Source organism: Choloepus didactylus, chromosome 7 (genome assembly GCF_015220235.1).
Source record: "Choloepus didactylus isolate mChoDid1 chromosome 7, mChoDid1.pri, whole genome shotgun sequence".
NCBI classification, from domain to species: Eukaryota; Metazoa; Chordata; class Mammalia; order Pilosa; family Megalonychidae; genus Choloepus; species Choloepus didactylus.
In genome coordinates, this window is record NC_051313.1 from 79657237 (window position 1) to 79673495 (window position 16259).

The 16259-nt window shown below is 39.0% G+C and overlaps 1 protein-coding gene and 1 pseudogene across 2 annotated transcripts in view; both read right to left on the reverse strand.

Annotated features, from left to right (window-relative positions):
- The window catches only part of CD109 (CD109 molecule), a 243344-nt gene that overhangs the window by 122109 nt on the left and 104976 nt on the right, over nucleotides 1-16259 (reverse strand). The window lies entirely within an intron of this gene.
- On the reverse strand, nucleotides 13011-15166 carry LOC119540059 (annotated as a pseudogene).

Below are 16259 nucleotides of genomic sequence, written 5' to 3' on the forward strand. Positions count from 1 at the left end.
TTTTTTCAACTATTGCTTCTGAAATGTGTTAAAAAAAAAAAAAAAAAAAAAAGAGCCAGACACAGAACTAAGGAGCTGGATGGATTATTTTGTTCGCACATTTATAATCATTTCAGTTTCCCAAAAGTTTTCTTTAACCCTGATCTCCAGTGTCTGGATTTAAGTTTTATTTAAAGACTAAAAAGGCACTGAAATTTTTAATTCTTTCTTGTCTCTGACTTATCACTGCCCTTAAAATGCTTGAACATACATAACAGGATGTTAAAATGGAACTATTTCAAGCTCAGTTTTGGCTTTGGCCCTCAAGACAATAGATGCCAACTAAGTCCACATTCCAAGGCAGTATGGTACAAGACTACCACACAGGACTTGCAAGGGAGACTTCCAAAAATTGACTTTACAGCTCTTCGTCTTTCACCCATGTTGAGGGCACAAAAGAGTCAAGAGGACATTAAACTAGAAGACAATTTTAGGAAAAAGCTTTCAATGTGCTAGGAGTTGCGCATACCCTGCCCCTGGGGATCGGGTAGAGAGCTATACCTCATTTCAAGCCTAAGGAAAGGCGCGTCAATTGAGCCATCCAGAGGGCTGGAAGATACAAGCTCCCAAGAGCATCTCCAGGCTGTCAGTGGCCGAGCACTCGACATACTTGAAAAATCCAAAGAGCAAAAAAATACCGACCAGCCACTCTGTCGGTAGATCTAAGAGTGTGCTGTTGGGGTGGTCTGCACCCCCTGAGTTAGAGCAAAGAATGCATGAGCATTTTCCCTCAATTAGATATGAAAGAGAGAGACAAAGGGTGAGGAGAGAGAAAGCCAGCATGGGACTATCTTCTATCCCAATCAAAATGGCCCCAGAAGGGGTAAAGCAACCTTAGGAGAAGGAAGCTAGAGGTGTGTTCTAGATGCCCAGGAGTTTAAGAAAGGGTTATAAACTGCCAGTTGGAGGAGACAGATTGAGAAGCATCAAAGGAACTATACATGAAAGACCTCCCAGCAATGGTAGGGTGCTCCAACAAATCCTCCACCAAGAGTTCTAAGAAAAAAGGTGTTAGTTTTAAATGCCTGCAAGCCCAGAGAGCAAAGATGCCAGATCACAACAATATTATGTTAGACCATATTCAACTGACAATTCTGTAGGTCAAATATTGGCAACTTCATGTGATTCATCTTCATACATCAAGAAAGAATTTTTTGCCCCTCACCTCTCTTCCTTCCACCCACTTCAATCCTGGAGGAGTCAAAGGCAGCCTAGCAAGTAGGGGACAGGCAGCCAGTCCAGAGAAGTACCCAAGCTGGTTAAAAGAAGTACTTTTATTTTATCGAACCAGACATATTAATTACTGAATGTAAACTGTTTCATGTGTATGAATGTAACCAAAACGACAGGATCGTTGATTACCTAAGGATAACCAGGAAAATGACAGGATTCGCCTTATATTTCATGCAGGAGAAGGGAAGAATTGGCTCCAAAGAACAGGACTAAATGGCAGAACAACAATGTGCTTCTTTATTGCACCTGTCAAGTAATACATGTTCAACCTCACAGTCTTACACCAATAATTGGGCATACAAAACCAAGAAGGCTGGGGATACAGAGGGCATCCAGATTTCTGACTTACAAGACACTTTCTCATAGATACAGTCATGTTAAGAGATCTAGAACAACCCACAGAAGTTTACTTAATCTACAATATGAATGAAATTATATAGCATTTTGCTGCCGTCCCCATAAGATCCCACATGAATTCTCCCTTCCCAGGGACAAAAGTATCAAATGAGCTGTCTGAACTCGTTATGGCCCCTGTAATCTGGATTATGCCCCTACTACTTCACTGGTACCGAGAGGTTGCTCAGTAAAGGAAGCCTGCTTGCCTCTGCTAATTGCACATCACCTGTCTTGAACTTGTTCTCCTTGAGGCCTCTTCAGCATCTGGCACTGCAGCCACCCTTCTGTGAAACTCTTCCCTCTTCTCCTATTCCTGCACTCTCATGAGTATCTTCCCAAGCTTGGCTGTTCTTTCTCTTTGGCTTTGGGTGACTCCTTTCCTAAGCTCTTACGTGTGATTTCTGACAGCTCAGACTAAAGACCTCTTGCTCATCTCCCTCCCCCAAGCAGAGCTTCCAGCTCTGACTTTTCTAGAGCTTGTAATGGGTCATTTTCCAAAAGACTCACATTTTAAATCCCAGTCACCTTTTATACTCTTTTCTCCTTTGCCTCCATCACTATCCAGTCACTAACCCTGACGATTCCTCTGTAAGGATCTCTCTTGAATTCAACCATTCCTCTTGAATATTTGCTGCTTCCCTAAAGCAGTTCCCTATTACCTTAAGTCTGGACTATTATAATCTAATATAGAAAGTATCCAAATATTTATTAAATAACTGACACTAACTCCTATAGCTCTCAGACTCTAGTTTTTCTCCCTCTAAGCACCCCTCACAGTGCCACCAAAATTTTCTCCCTAAAATACTATTTTAATCACATTGTTCTACTGCCTAAAAACTTTCTAGAACAATTTGCAAGAAGACAATAAATATTGATGAATTTTTTGTTCAGGGGTTTATCATAAAGGTGTCATATCTTCTACTGTATAATGTTCAGGTATTTTTACATTGAGCATGCATTACTTTTATAATCAGAAGAGAATAATAAAGGTATAATTATTATATCTTTAATGATTTCAGAGATGCACTCATAAACATTTTTGCTTTCCTTATCCCAGAAGTTGTACATTAAATTTATAACTGACATTAAGAGTAAAGCAAATTAAAGTTTTGTAACTCACCACTGTCTGTATGTGAATTCTAAAATTATTTTTAATCTGATACGCAAGACCCTCCACAGCTCAGCCCATAAGCTTTTCCAACTTTCTTTTCCACTACTACCCACTCTCCAAGCCCTCTGCTCCAGGTCAGCGCACGCTCCCAGCTCTACAGCCTGTCACCTAGCCAAGAGCCTCACTCCACCTCCACCCCCACCCATCCTCATCCAAAACCTAAAGTCCTCTTGAGCCCCATTAGTTGAAGCACGAAATTTTAAAGCTGTGAAAAGCCTTAAAAATTCTCTGATCTAAGCCCCTTATTTTACAGCTGATATCCAGAGCTTAAACGACTTTCCTACAGTTCCTTCACAAAAGACCTGAGACCCAGGTCTCATAACTCCCAATCTAATGTTCTTTGCATTTGTTATGTGAAGCCATTCCTGATTATAAGCTCCTTGAAAGCAGGGTCTGTGTCTTCTCATCTTTAGATGTGTACTGATTGGTGTTTTTTCCCACCTAACTACAACAGAAAAGTTTCATATTTTTAGCTTTATTCAGATCCCTACTAATGTTCCTATACTTAAATTTAATGCCTACAGAATGGTAATCATATAAGATCCTATCATTTTCCATCTTAAATTTTTCCCATAAAATTGGCAAAGCTCTTAAAAATGAACAGGAAATCACAAATGGCAACATCATCCCACAAAAGTGTCAGTAGCTGTATATTGGCCTTTTACTTAGATTAGAGGAATGACAGCCTGTGATTTGCGAAAAAACTGAAAGTGTTTTTAACCTTTACATTGTCCTCTCATTTCCTGTTTACAGTTTAAACATCTGTGGCCTAAACTGTGGTTGTAACATATTTCTCCAAGACACTATTTTTCTATCTGGGCTGAACATCAAGATCATCTGCAATGGGTTTAAAAAATACAGATGCCCAGTTCCTACCTCATGGCTAATAAATCAGAATTACCAGGGCTGAGGCCCAAACATAACAAATGCACGCATTCATCCATTTCTTCCACAGAGATTTATTGTGCTTAAGTGCATTGGGTCACATGATGGGGATACACTTTTTTTGCATAGAGCTTTTGGCTCGTGGAAAGATAAATATTTATCAATCATATGCACAAATACATAATTACAAACTATGATAAAGGCCATGGAGTAAATTTACTGGGAATTTTAATTCTCTGTAGAATCAGCTCAGACAGGGCCTTGGGTAGGTCATGGTAAAACAAGTGAATGTTATTCTAAGGGCAATGGAAAACCTTTGGAGAGTTTTAACCTGGGAAATAACATGGTGCAATTTAATTTAGATTGCTTTTGCCACTGGGTGGAGAATGGATTACAAGAAGAAAGAAGTACATTTAGGGAAAATCAGTTAAGAGATGCTAAAAATATCCGGGAAGAAAATGATGGTGGCTTGGACAAGGTTGGTGGAGGTTGAAATAAAGAGATATTTAAGTCTTGGATATGGGTGCTGATAGAACACGAGATGTTAAAAAAAAGAAAAAAAAAAAAAAAAAAAAAAAAAAAAAAAAAAAACCTAGGCCACCAGCTTACAAAACCAGATGGATGCTGGAGAATTCACTAAGATAGGGAATGCTAGAGAAGAACCAGTGAGGTGGGATAATATGGGAAGGATGATTTGGGGGTGTGAGGACTTTAGGGTACCTTTGAAACACCCAAGTGTGAGATGTTAAGTAGGTGGATAGCTATATGAGTCTGGAACTCAGAGATCTGGACTGGAGAAAGAACTCTGAGAACCAGTGGTGTATAGATGGAAATAGAAACCAGATCTGTGAATGAACTTGCCTACCACAAGAAATGAAGGACACCTAACCAAACCTTGAGAAGCCTCAACATGTAAAAGAGGATAAATGGCAAAGGAGACCAAGAAGAATTCAGACCAGTAGAAAGCAACCTAGGAGCCAAACAGAAGTTTGTTGGAAAAATGGGTACAAGTGAGAATAGACACTATTTTTGTAGAAGAAAATCAGCTTGAAAGGGAGAGAGAGACAAAGGGGAGTGTTTCTCTTTTTTTTTTTTTTTTTAAGTGTGAGAGAGTTGAGCATATTAAATTTTATGGAAAAGTCCAGGAGAAAGGGAGATCCAGGTTGAATACCCAGGAAAAAGAAGAGATGATCAGTACTGTAAGGTTTCTGAAAAAAAGGAGAAGAAGGGGGGAACCAGGACAGAGAGGGAAAGATTAGTCTTAGAAATGGAGTAACATCTTTTCAGTAAAGGGAGTGAACATGCATGAGATGGGTGCAAAGGCAGGGAGACATGTAAATCTGACAGAGGAGTTAAAGAAACCCCCATTTGATGCCTTCTGTTTTCTCTGTGAAGTAGAGAGGGAGAGGAACTACTGAGAGTGAGGCAGGAGGAAACAGAACCTTCCCATGAGCTGGCATTTTCTCAGTCCTTCCCTGTCTTTGGAAGGAATCACAAATATCCTGGAATAAGAATGTTCTGGTTCAAAAACTAGAAATAAACAGTTGAAGAACTGAAATTGTTCTATACACCATGATTATTCATAGAGATAAGACTAGAGAAAAACAGACCTAACCAATAACCAAGACAGACCGTAGGAGGCCCCCGTTAGTGACCACGCATCCAGAGTCACAAGCACACTCACATTTCTAAAGCATTTTATCATTTGCAGGTTCTTATGCTGTTCAAGACATAAACCAATATTCGCAGCAGAAAAGTACTAAAGGAAAGCACAGACTCTAAAAAGACAAACAAAACAAAACAAAACATTTACCCATTAAACCCTCTCTGTTCCTACTGAGAATGGAAAAATTTAAGGTTTTTAAAGAAATGCAACCCAATCACCTTTCTTGGGCACCTATCTCAAGCGGGGGGGGGGGGGGGAACGCAGCAGTATATAGCCACTGTATTAAATGTAAAAGTTACTATTCAAGCAGTTTGACAACCCTTTCTTTAAGGCAAAATATGAAGTAGTGAATTTATATTTATACCTCTCAGCTTCTTTCCATTTCTAGCTCTTTTCTCCTTTCCTCACTCCACCCAGTGGACTCAGTAGTTATTTCAGTACCCCTCCCAGGTATCCAGTGCTGCCACCACTGGTCAGAGTCTGGTGATTTATAATTTTCCAAAGCTCCCTCCAGGCCATTAAAAATTAAGCATAAATAGCAAATTCCTGCCTATGACCTTGTCCTATAGGATGGAACCACTGGAGCAAACTGTGTGAAGGATACACAGGTTCTCTCTGTACAATCTTTGCAACTTCCTAAGAATCTATATTTATCTCAAAATTTAAAAGTTTTTTAAAATTAAGTTTCTTATTTTAATTTAGTGATAGTTTTATCACTAAGGTTTTACAGTCTGCTAGGAGAGAGCAACCAAATCCATAATAATGAGTTACTGGATTTCAACATGTTTCCCCTACCAGATAACCTATATGCTGCAATGCAAGTCTCTCAGACTCAAGTTTCTCAAGCTAAAGGAATGGCTGTTGTGGTCAGAATCCACGACACCTTGGGAACAATGCAATATGTGAGTGGATAATCCACACAGTACTCTTAAACCTCATCATAGATATGGGCACATACATTCTCCACCAGTGAATTCAGCAAGTCCTGTTGACATCTAAATTCAACCCAATAGGGTTAATATTTTAAAACAGAATTGTTGCACATATAAAATAATTTAATTTTATAGTGCTGAAAACACTGGGAAATCTAGCTTCCAGTCCTGACTCAACTGTATAACACATTGCATGAACCTAACCATATCATATCACTTCTCTCAGTTTCTTCCTCCATAAAATGAGCAGATGGATCTAAGAGACATCTAAGATCCTCTCCAGCACTGAAGCCCTGTGATATGTGCTGACAGTTTCCTCAGATCCTCCATTACACTGATGAGCAGGACATACCAAAGTCTGATCCCAAGGTTTTCTGACTGATGCTGAAAAGAAGTGCCCTGCAGAGAAGGGGAAGAGATACTTGAAAGGAGGGGTGTGCCTAAAGTAGCTTCTTGGGGGAGAGAACAAGACAAAGAAGCCCTCATGAAAATTTGTTTGAGGTACAGAAATGAAAAAGCATATACCTAAGGACTGACTATAGCAGATCCAATGGCTCAGTAAAATCACAGGAATAGTATGGCACAAAATTATCAGTGCACTTTAAATTTCTGTAAGAGGCTAGGATAGTCAGCCCCTGTTTTTATTTTCATTTTTCAAAATCAGAAAGTCCAAAAGCTTTACTCCAAAGGTCCTATTTTTCCATAAAATACAAGTTCATCAAATACAGCAGCCATATATATTCTCAAAATGAAAATATATGAGCCTATTCCTACTAAGTTATAGTCTCCAACAGAAGAGTGAGACTATAAAAGAACATCACAAAGGATAATGATCAATAGCAATAGTCTAGGAGAAACTGTTCATTTGTTCCAGTCACTGATTCTTTCATCCCACAAGCATCAATGAGTCCTACAACAGATCAGATACTATTTTAGAAACAATAAATACAGAAATTAATAAAATACAACTCCTTTCTTCAAGGACATCACAACCTAATAAATGAGGCAATCATATTTAAATTAAAAAAAAAAAAAAAACTACACTGACTGCCATAGGAGAGAAGAGTATACGGTCCCATGGACAAATGAAGAATGAAGTGTCACACTCTGCCAGCTGACCGCTGAGAAATCAAAATTCTAAAACTTACTACCTCTGTCCTTTTCTCACTGCTCATGGCAATAAGAACTTGAAGTATTTCCCACAAAAAAAAAAAAAAAAAAAGAGTCTTCTTTTAAGCAGAGGCTAACAAAAGTATTTTGGAAGCCAAATCCATATTCCAGAGAAAATGCCACTGTTTTCTGACCTGTCACAGTTTGCTCCACGCTTTCTGTTAAGCTGTCATCATGAGCCACAGGGGTTACCAGATGCTACTTCTAGAGCATGTCAGGAACAAGAACTGTCTAAACAAAGACGTGCTCTTTTGCAAAGGACAAATGGCTCAAGACAAACCTGACAGCAGAAGCAAGCTGACCCAGGAAACAGCTGGGCAGCAAGGCAAGGAAAGATAAGAACTATTCTGAAAGGCTATAAAAAGCAGTGAAGTGTTGGCAACCCTTACCTAACCTTTCTAGAACAACTAACAAGAGAAAGTAGATGTAACTTTTATAAACAAAGGAATAATTCAATGCAGATTGCTTCTGAATTACATAATAATGGGCTCCAAAAGAGTGATTTTAAGCCTTGAGCCTGCTGAGTTTTCTACATTCTATTTCTCATCCCCCACCCCACAAACACAGGTTTAAGACTGGGACAAGGACTGAGAAACTGCAGTCTGTTACAGTTACAAGAAACTACAAAGATTATCTAGTTCAGAAGTTCCCAATCCAGCTGTGCATCTGAGTCACCAGAGAAGCAGTTGTAAAAATACAGACGATTCCCAAAACTCTGCTTTAGTTAGTCTAGAAGGGAGCTCTGCTGAACTAGTCACCCAAAGAGGTGAAGTGAATCAAATAGTTAGAGAGTTCAAATAATAAATCAGGTGGCCTGTCCCAGTTCCATGCCTTTTCCACTATCCAATACTGTGTCTCAGTGCCTCATCTAAAGGCACTTGTCAGTGGGTATCTATCAGAACTTAACAAAATGTGGTCTAAAACAAATAGAATCTCCTAGAGTGCTTATTTAAATTGTGAATTCCTAGGATCCCTGCCAGAATTACTGAATCACAATTTCTCAGGGTGGGACGTGAAATACCAATCTCCAACAAAGCCCCCAGTCAGCTAACTCCTAATGCACACTGATGTTTGAGAACAACCAGATGTGCTAGAAGGTTAGAGTCTCTAGTGGCTTAGCTGCATAAGCCACTTTGGGAAGGGAAGACAGGCTTCCATCTGACGCTTAAGAAAAAAGGCACAGGGCCAAGATTATCAGGAGAACAGGAGTATCTCAGTAACTATGGCTCTTCCTTTGGGTTCTCAGAGAAACATGGGCCCCAATACTTGGATTACCCAAAGTCTTGGTAAAACATGTGAAGAGAGGGCTGAGGAAGCCAGGTCCCTCCAGCTCCCAGGTGCCAGTTTCTCAGACACCCAAGTTACCCTTTCTTTTCAAGAACCTCTAACTTTGCTTTCTAGTAGCCTGGAATATAATTTTAGAACTGCAGACACAAAAAGCATTTGCAACCATTTGGGAGAACTCATCCATACCAGTCAAGAGAGAGATAACTAGAAATAAGGTTTCTAGAGAAACCTCTAGAGAAGTACTGCAAAAAATGAAAATACAAGCAATGTTTAACTTATAAAACAAGGTAACTTCCCAAGGTATATTTGTAAACCAATTATCAAATGGGAAGTGGGGGTGTTTCCTTGGATAATTTGAAGTGTAACAACTCTGAAACACATTTCTATGGAGAGATGTTACAACTTAAACCTCTTTCCTATGAGGGGAAGGCTTAATGCTTAGGATGTTAGGGAGAAATGGTGGGAAAGGGCTGGGCAATCAAAGAGTATGCAGTTGAGGTGGAAGAGTGATAGTTCTTCTCAAGAAAAGAAGTGCAATCCTCAAAGCAGCAAAGAACTATTCACATTCAGGGCAGGAATATAAACTGAGCATGTACACTAGTAATAGGACAAAAAATTAGTGTTCTCACTAAATTTTAAGAGGTCTTATTTAAAAAATCATTTATTTGCTTTGCAATCTAATTAAAATAGCATTACAAAAATACATAAGTCTATGAATATATGGAGAATTTATGCTCCACTACCATATAATCTATAAAAAATAAGAGTAAAAACCTAGAAATTTCACTAGATAAAAATAATTACACATAATTTATCATTAAAAGTCTGAAGGTATAAAGCAATACCCGAAGGTGAAAAGCAACTGAAGTAATCCAGACAGGTGAACAGTATAATAAATTACTCATTTTCATTCTACAAACAAACAAGTTGCAATAGGAGAAATGCCAAGGAGTCTACCACGTGTGTTTTACTTAAAGGACTGCTTTTCCTGACCTAATGGAAAGGGTGACTAAAAAAATGCCACTTTTGGATTATCAGCCCAGTCACTCCAAATAAAAGCTCAGAAAAGTCCTTTTTTAAAAAATGTATTGTCTTTAAGTAGTAATACTGGAATAATGCCATATTTTTTTCTAGAGTAAAAAAAAAAAGGATTTCAAAACACTCTCCTGAAAATATTTTCTCCTTCCTGAGTTTTATTCTGAGAATGGTTATTGCCTTAGAAGAATGAAAATACAGTCTATAGTGGTGGACTATTAAAATAATAAATATATTTCCTTCATAGTCATTATTTACTGCTAAAAGAAAAGGGGTTTAATAATAACCAATCTATCATCCTTTAATAGTGTTCAGCATTCAAGCGAAGCTAAAAACTAGAGACCTAAGTGGGGTCCAGGTTTACCTCTTGTGACATTTCTTTGATTATACTGACCCCTGGTGGCCTTAAGCAGACTCATTTTTTTCATAGAGTGGCATATTTTTTCCTAGATGCATGGCTAAAATAAATATTTTATTACCTATGAGAAACTGGTCAATATGTTTGTTTCTGAAAATATAAAGATGCTTTATATAATGAGGCAAAGGGGGAAATTATATTTAGTTCAAGACAAATGACCATAGCTTTCATGCATTCATTTAATAAATACTGGCTTCTACCTACATGCAAAGCACTGTGCTAGGACACAAGGATACGGGGGTGAACAAGAGACTGCCCTTACAAAGATTAGTCTTTTGGGGACCACCAATTTGAAAGTGTCATGAATGAGGAGTGACGTCATCAATATGGCAATGTAAGACAGTCCCTGAAAAGGTCTCCCCAGAGATTCAGTGAATAAAAGACAAATCCCACTTGGTTAGAACTCTGGAGGATAGTAGAGACCGGAGAAGGACTCTACAAATACTGAATCAAAAAAAAGAGAAAAATATCAGGTAGGAAATTTCCGTCCTGGATGCATTGGTCCATTCCCATCCCCCTCACTCAGTTCCACTTAGCATGGGAGTCACACAGAGACAGAGGCCAGATTGCTGCCACCGTGGGCACAGACTGTAGTCGGTTAGAGCAGCAAGTTGGAACCTTATGTATAGCCAGGCACAGGAACCCAAGTTCCAGGAGACCCAGGGCAGAACCCACTGCCACCAAAGAGTGCTGCATACAAAAGGGCCTCAAGGGAGAAGGAAAAGAGACCGGTAAACTATTGGTAAGACGTATGCTCACTCAATCCAGATTCTGTTGGCTGGAACATCTAAAAGCAAATAGAGTTTTCTGCAGTGACCCACTTTCATGGATTGACCCCATCTGGGCTCCATAGGATGGGACACCTTAACAGGAATCAGAAAAGCCTCACAGAGAAAAAAAGGGAGGGGGTTTAAACTGAAGTGCTGTAAGACTGGATGGGTCCCAGAACTGAAAAGTATAAAGAAAAGGGGGAACTGAGTGAGGGAGAGAATTTAAACAAATCATAGGATTTGGGGAGAAAATTCTACACAAAAACAAAAAGAACAGATAAAGATAGCTAGAGAAGGAACAGAGGAAAGGGAGCTTTCTCCTGGAGGTGAAACAGGCACAAAAAAGTACAATTATAAAACCTGTACTGCATATCCAGGGCAAGAACCAGATAAAGAAGAATTAAGAAAATATGAACAGTTAAACTTGGGCTATTCTAAAGGTCTAGAATAAGTTGGAACAAGCGTCAAAGAAGAGTCTTCAAAGGAAGAGATGTTTATCTGGTGCAAAAATCTAAATTTTCTGTAGCACATTATACAATTTAACTTGTATGTTCTGTTTATTCAAACACTATAATTACATGGAACTTTTTTTTTTTTCAGATTGATGTAATTATTTAATGACATTATGTTGGTTATTACAAAGTAATGAGTAGAGGATAACTTCAGGTTAAAAAAAAAGTTGAAAGTATCAGTATGCCTAGAAAAAACCATACAGTTAAATACCCAAATATCAACAGTATTTAGTTCTGTTCAATGATTAAATATTTGCCTTTTTGCTTTTGTATCTTCTTTGAAACATGATTATTTCTGAAATAAACAAATGAAACAAGCCACTGGAGGGAAAGTTATTAAATGCCAGGAGCTGGGAGCCCAGCAGCCCGTTCTGATCCCCAGGAAGACAGGGCCAGCCCGGCGCCCGTGGTCAAGCCCAGATGCAGCACACTGCTCTCTTCTCTTCCTGCTGGAATGCTATGTGTAAGACTGTGTGCCCTACACCTGTCGTTCTCAGCGTACTTGTTTCATTGGACTCTATGAACGTAACTTGGCACAATAGCAAAATGATGCTGGCAACTTTTGGTTTTGAATTGCTACAAAATAGAACTACCACAGGACATAAAACTCACCAGAAATCAAGTGCTCTTACAACAGAAAATCCACCTGACTAAACCACTGACTTTGCTGATTTTTGCTGACCTTCCTTCATTTTTAACGTTCACTGCCAATCTGTTTTTGTTTCATGGATTCTGGAAAGAGGTAATTTTGCTCACAAAGACACTACCATGAATGATTGCAGAGCAATGACTACTTGACGGCTTTGCTACAAGTCTACTGATATGCAATCTTGCTGTTTAAATACTCTGCAAAGTCAAAAGTACCAAAATCCAAACTACCTTGAAATTAACAAATTTGAATGTTAATTTCAAACTATTGTTTTTTAAAAAAGGGTCTTGGCAAAGTTACCAAATATAGAACAATAGAATACACTTATATTGGTATAAAAGAGGCTCAAAAGGCCAGATTTTCTCCCCCATTGTAAAGACTGCAAGGAGTGTTTTATTCAAATAGCAGCCAGTATATAAAAATGGATACCACCTTTAACCTAAAGTGTTTCCAAGTTATTTCCCTAAGCTCTCTACCTTTTTATACTGCAGCATTTCCAGAAAGGATCAAGAACTGCTGTGAAAGACCAAAGAAACAACCAAAACCAAAAAATAAACCAAGACTATCTTCTGCATTACCACCACCTCTCCAGTACACCCTCTCACTTGCCTTTTCCAGTGAGTTAGTATAGACATCTTTGCATAAAAATTTTCAGGCACCAGGAAAGAAAGGTACAGAAAAAATTCTATTAACAACTAACAACAATGACATGAAATTTGGGGAAAAAAAAGATTTTAAATTGAAATATTGTATCATTACAACAAAGACTAAAATTTCCCTTGCTTTGCCTTTGGGCAACCAAGAAAAATTGAACTGTTTTCTGCCCAAAAAATAAAAAAGAGATTTGCTGGAAATAAAGAGTGCTCAGTACTTGCAACTGAAGTTAATTAATACTCTTATTAGATCAGTACAAATCATGGAAGTAAGTTCATTTGTTAGAGCAAGGGAAAATACTCCATTTAAGGACAAAGTTATTCAGGATGAAAGGAAGGTGTGTCTTCAGTGAGAGAACTGCCTTCTGTCAGATGATTTCTTGATAATGTTTTTGAAGATTTTGGACTTCTCAATTTTCTTGGCTTTCTGGTAGCCGAATCTGCCACCTCCTCCTCTCTTTTTCCGTTTGTCATCGTTGCTGTTCACATTCAGATCAACAAAAGGAGGCACCTTGAAATCGAAAGACAGAGCAACCTGAGGCAAATTTAAGTTACTGACATTATAGATTTGTTTCAGAGAATGGGAATCATATGCTCGAATGTATGACTTATATGCTTCCTGGGCTGACTTATGAAAGAAGTAGTTCTTTTCAATCAATTTCTCAAGCTGACACTGGATGTCAGAAATTTTGGACCAAGAAAACTCAAACTCACTTAATGGAACTTTGGACTGCTTCAAGTAATGAAGGAAACCCAATTCCTCTGGGCGCAAAATGAACAAGACATGTCCTCTTCCATTTAGGCCTCTGGCTGTTCTACCCACACGATGAATATATTCCTTAGGGTCATCTGGAGGGTCATACTGAACAATCCAGTCAACTTCAGGAATATCCAGCCCTCGAGCTGCCACATCTGTACACAACAGTGTCTCTGAATCTGCATTGCAGAACTGGAAGAAGGTGGTTGTCCGCTTATTTTGCTTCTGCTTTCCATGAATGGCCAAGACAGGCAAATTGATGTAGTTCAGCAACTCATAGTGGTATTTCACAGACTTACAGGATGAAAAGAATACCATCATTTTCTTCTTTCGGTTCTTCTTAAGGAATGTAAAGAGCAGAAGGAATCTCTTTTCAGAGGGACAAACAACATATCCCTGCTCAAGCCCATCTACTGTTGCATTAGTTTTATCATCATCAACACCAACATACAGTGGCTCCTTTTTCAGAGAAATTCTTGCCAGGTCTTCAACTTTTCGAGTTTGTGTGGCAGAAAAGAGCATGGTCTGTCTGCGTACTGGCAGAAGTTTAATAATTTGCTTTAATTCCTCTTCAAACCCAACATCCAAGATACGATCAGCCTCATCAATAACAAGACACTGTAGGTTTTTATACATAAACCCTGGGGTATTCTGCATATGGTCCAGGAGTCGACCCGGCATGGCCACGATGATGTTGATCCCATTAGCAAGTTTCTGTGCTTCAGCAGATCTGTTACTGCCCCCCATTATCAACCCGTATGTGTGGACATGGTGGGTCATTAGCTCCTTAAGCACACCAAATGTCTGCATGGCCAGCTCCCTAGTAGGTGAGAGAATAAGAACTCCTCTTCCATTCCTTGGCACGAATTTTAACTTAACAATGAGTTCAACAGCAGGGATGAGAAATGCCAGGGTTTTGCCACTGCCTGTCTTTGCAGCTGCTAGAAGATCTCTGCCTTCCAGAAGTGGTCTGACACTTTTATGTTGAATTTCAGTCATGTTCGTAAAGCCCATTTCTTTTATCGCCCTCAGAGTGTTTTCATTGACAAGGTTAGTTAGGGATGCAAATGAAGTATCCTCAAAAGCTCCTATCAGTCCCAGGGGCAAGGTGGGCACTTCACTGTCATTGTCATCATCATGTGGCTGCTTCACGCTATTTTCTGTTTCTTCAGGAGCTCCAGCACCTTCTTCTTCAGACTCCACTTTATCTTCGGCTTTTGCTTTTTTTGCATCAGGCCCAGCATTTTCTACAATTTTTCTCTTCTTCTTTTTTGATTCTGAATTGGATGACTGTGTTGCTGCTTCACCATTGGTTAATACAGTAGACTTCTTTGGGGATTTTTTAGCTTTAATGTTTTTTACTGTTTCATTAGCCAAGTCTCCATTTTGGGCTTCTGACAAGCCCACATTCATAGACTGTTTTAGGGACTTTTTAACTTTTCCAGCTTCCACAATTTCTTCAGACACATCTCCATTTCAGGTCTCTGATAGGCTCACATCTGAGGCCCCCTGTAGCTTTAGGTTTTGCTGCCGCAACTTTAGGTTCCGCTTGTTGATCTTTCTGTGCAGGAGTTTCATCGGTAGGTGAGACATGATGTCACCAGGGCACCTTCACCACAGCAGTGCAGCAGGATTCCAGCACATTCGGGGTTGATGTTCAATTACATGGAACTTTGAATAAAGGAGTAAGATCTGGTTGATCTGTATGGGTTAGTGCAAAACCCCAATAATCCCAGAGTAATTTGGGCAGAGAATAAAAAATGTATTTGCAAAGCATCCTTGAGGGACTGGGGGAAAATGAGGAAATTAAACTTCCCTACCTTGGGATCTACTGACATTCTCACAAGCATTGGGAACTACCAATTTAGAAGGCTGAGCCCTCAATCTTGGGGATTGCCCCTATGTACCTTGCTACTGCAAAGGAGAGGCTAAGTCTATTTATAATTATGCCTAAGACTCACCTGCGGAGAACCTCTTTTGTTGCTCAGATGTGGCCTCTCTAAGCCAACTCTACAGGTAAACTCACTGCCCTCCCCCTGAAGTGGGACATGACTCCCAGAGGTATAAATCTCCCTGGTAACATGGGACATGACTTCCAGGGATGAGTCTGGACCTGACATTGGATGATTGAAAAAGGCTTCTGGATCAAAACAGGGAAGATAAATGAAACAAAATAAAATTTCAGTGGCTGAGAGATTTCAAATGGAGTCGAGAGGTCATTCTGGAAGTTATTCTTATAAAACTCTACACAAAAGGGAGGAACTGACCTTCAAAATTAACTCATCAAGATAATCAGATGCCCAGACATCAGCAAAAATTACAAGCCTTACTAAAAATCAGGAAGATATGTCTCAGTCAAGGGAACAAATTAAAACTTTAAGGAGAAACAGAATCTAGAACAATTAATCAAAGAAATTCAAACAAATCTCCTAAATCAATTCAAGGAGATGAAGGAAAATATGCATAAAGAGATAAAGGATATTAAGAAAGCAATGTGTGAGCATGAAGAATTTGAATGTATAAAAAGAAACAACAAAAATTATTGGGATTAAAGTTACAATAGAAGAGACTAAAAATACACTAGAGGCATATAAGAATAGATTTCAACAGGAAGAAGAAAGAATCAGCAAACTAGAAGACAGGACAATCAAATGATACAGTCAGAAGAACAGATAGAGAAAAGAAT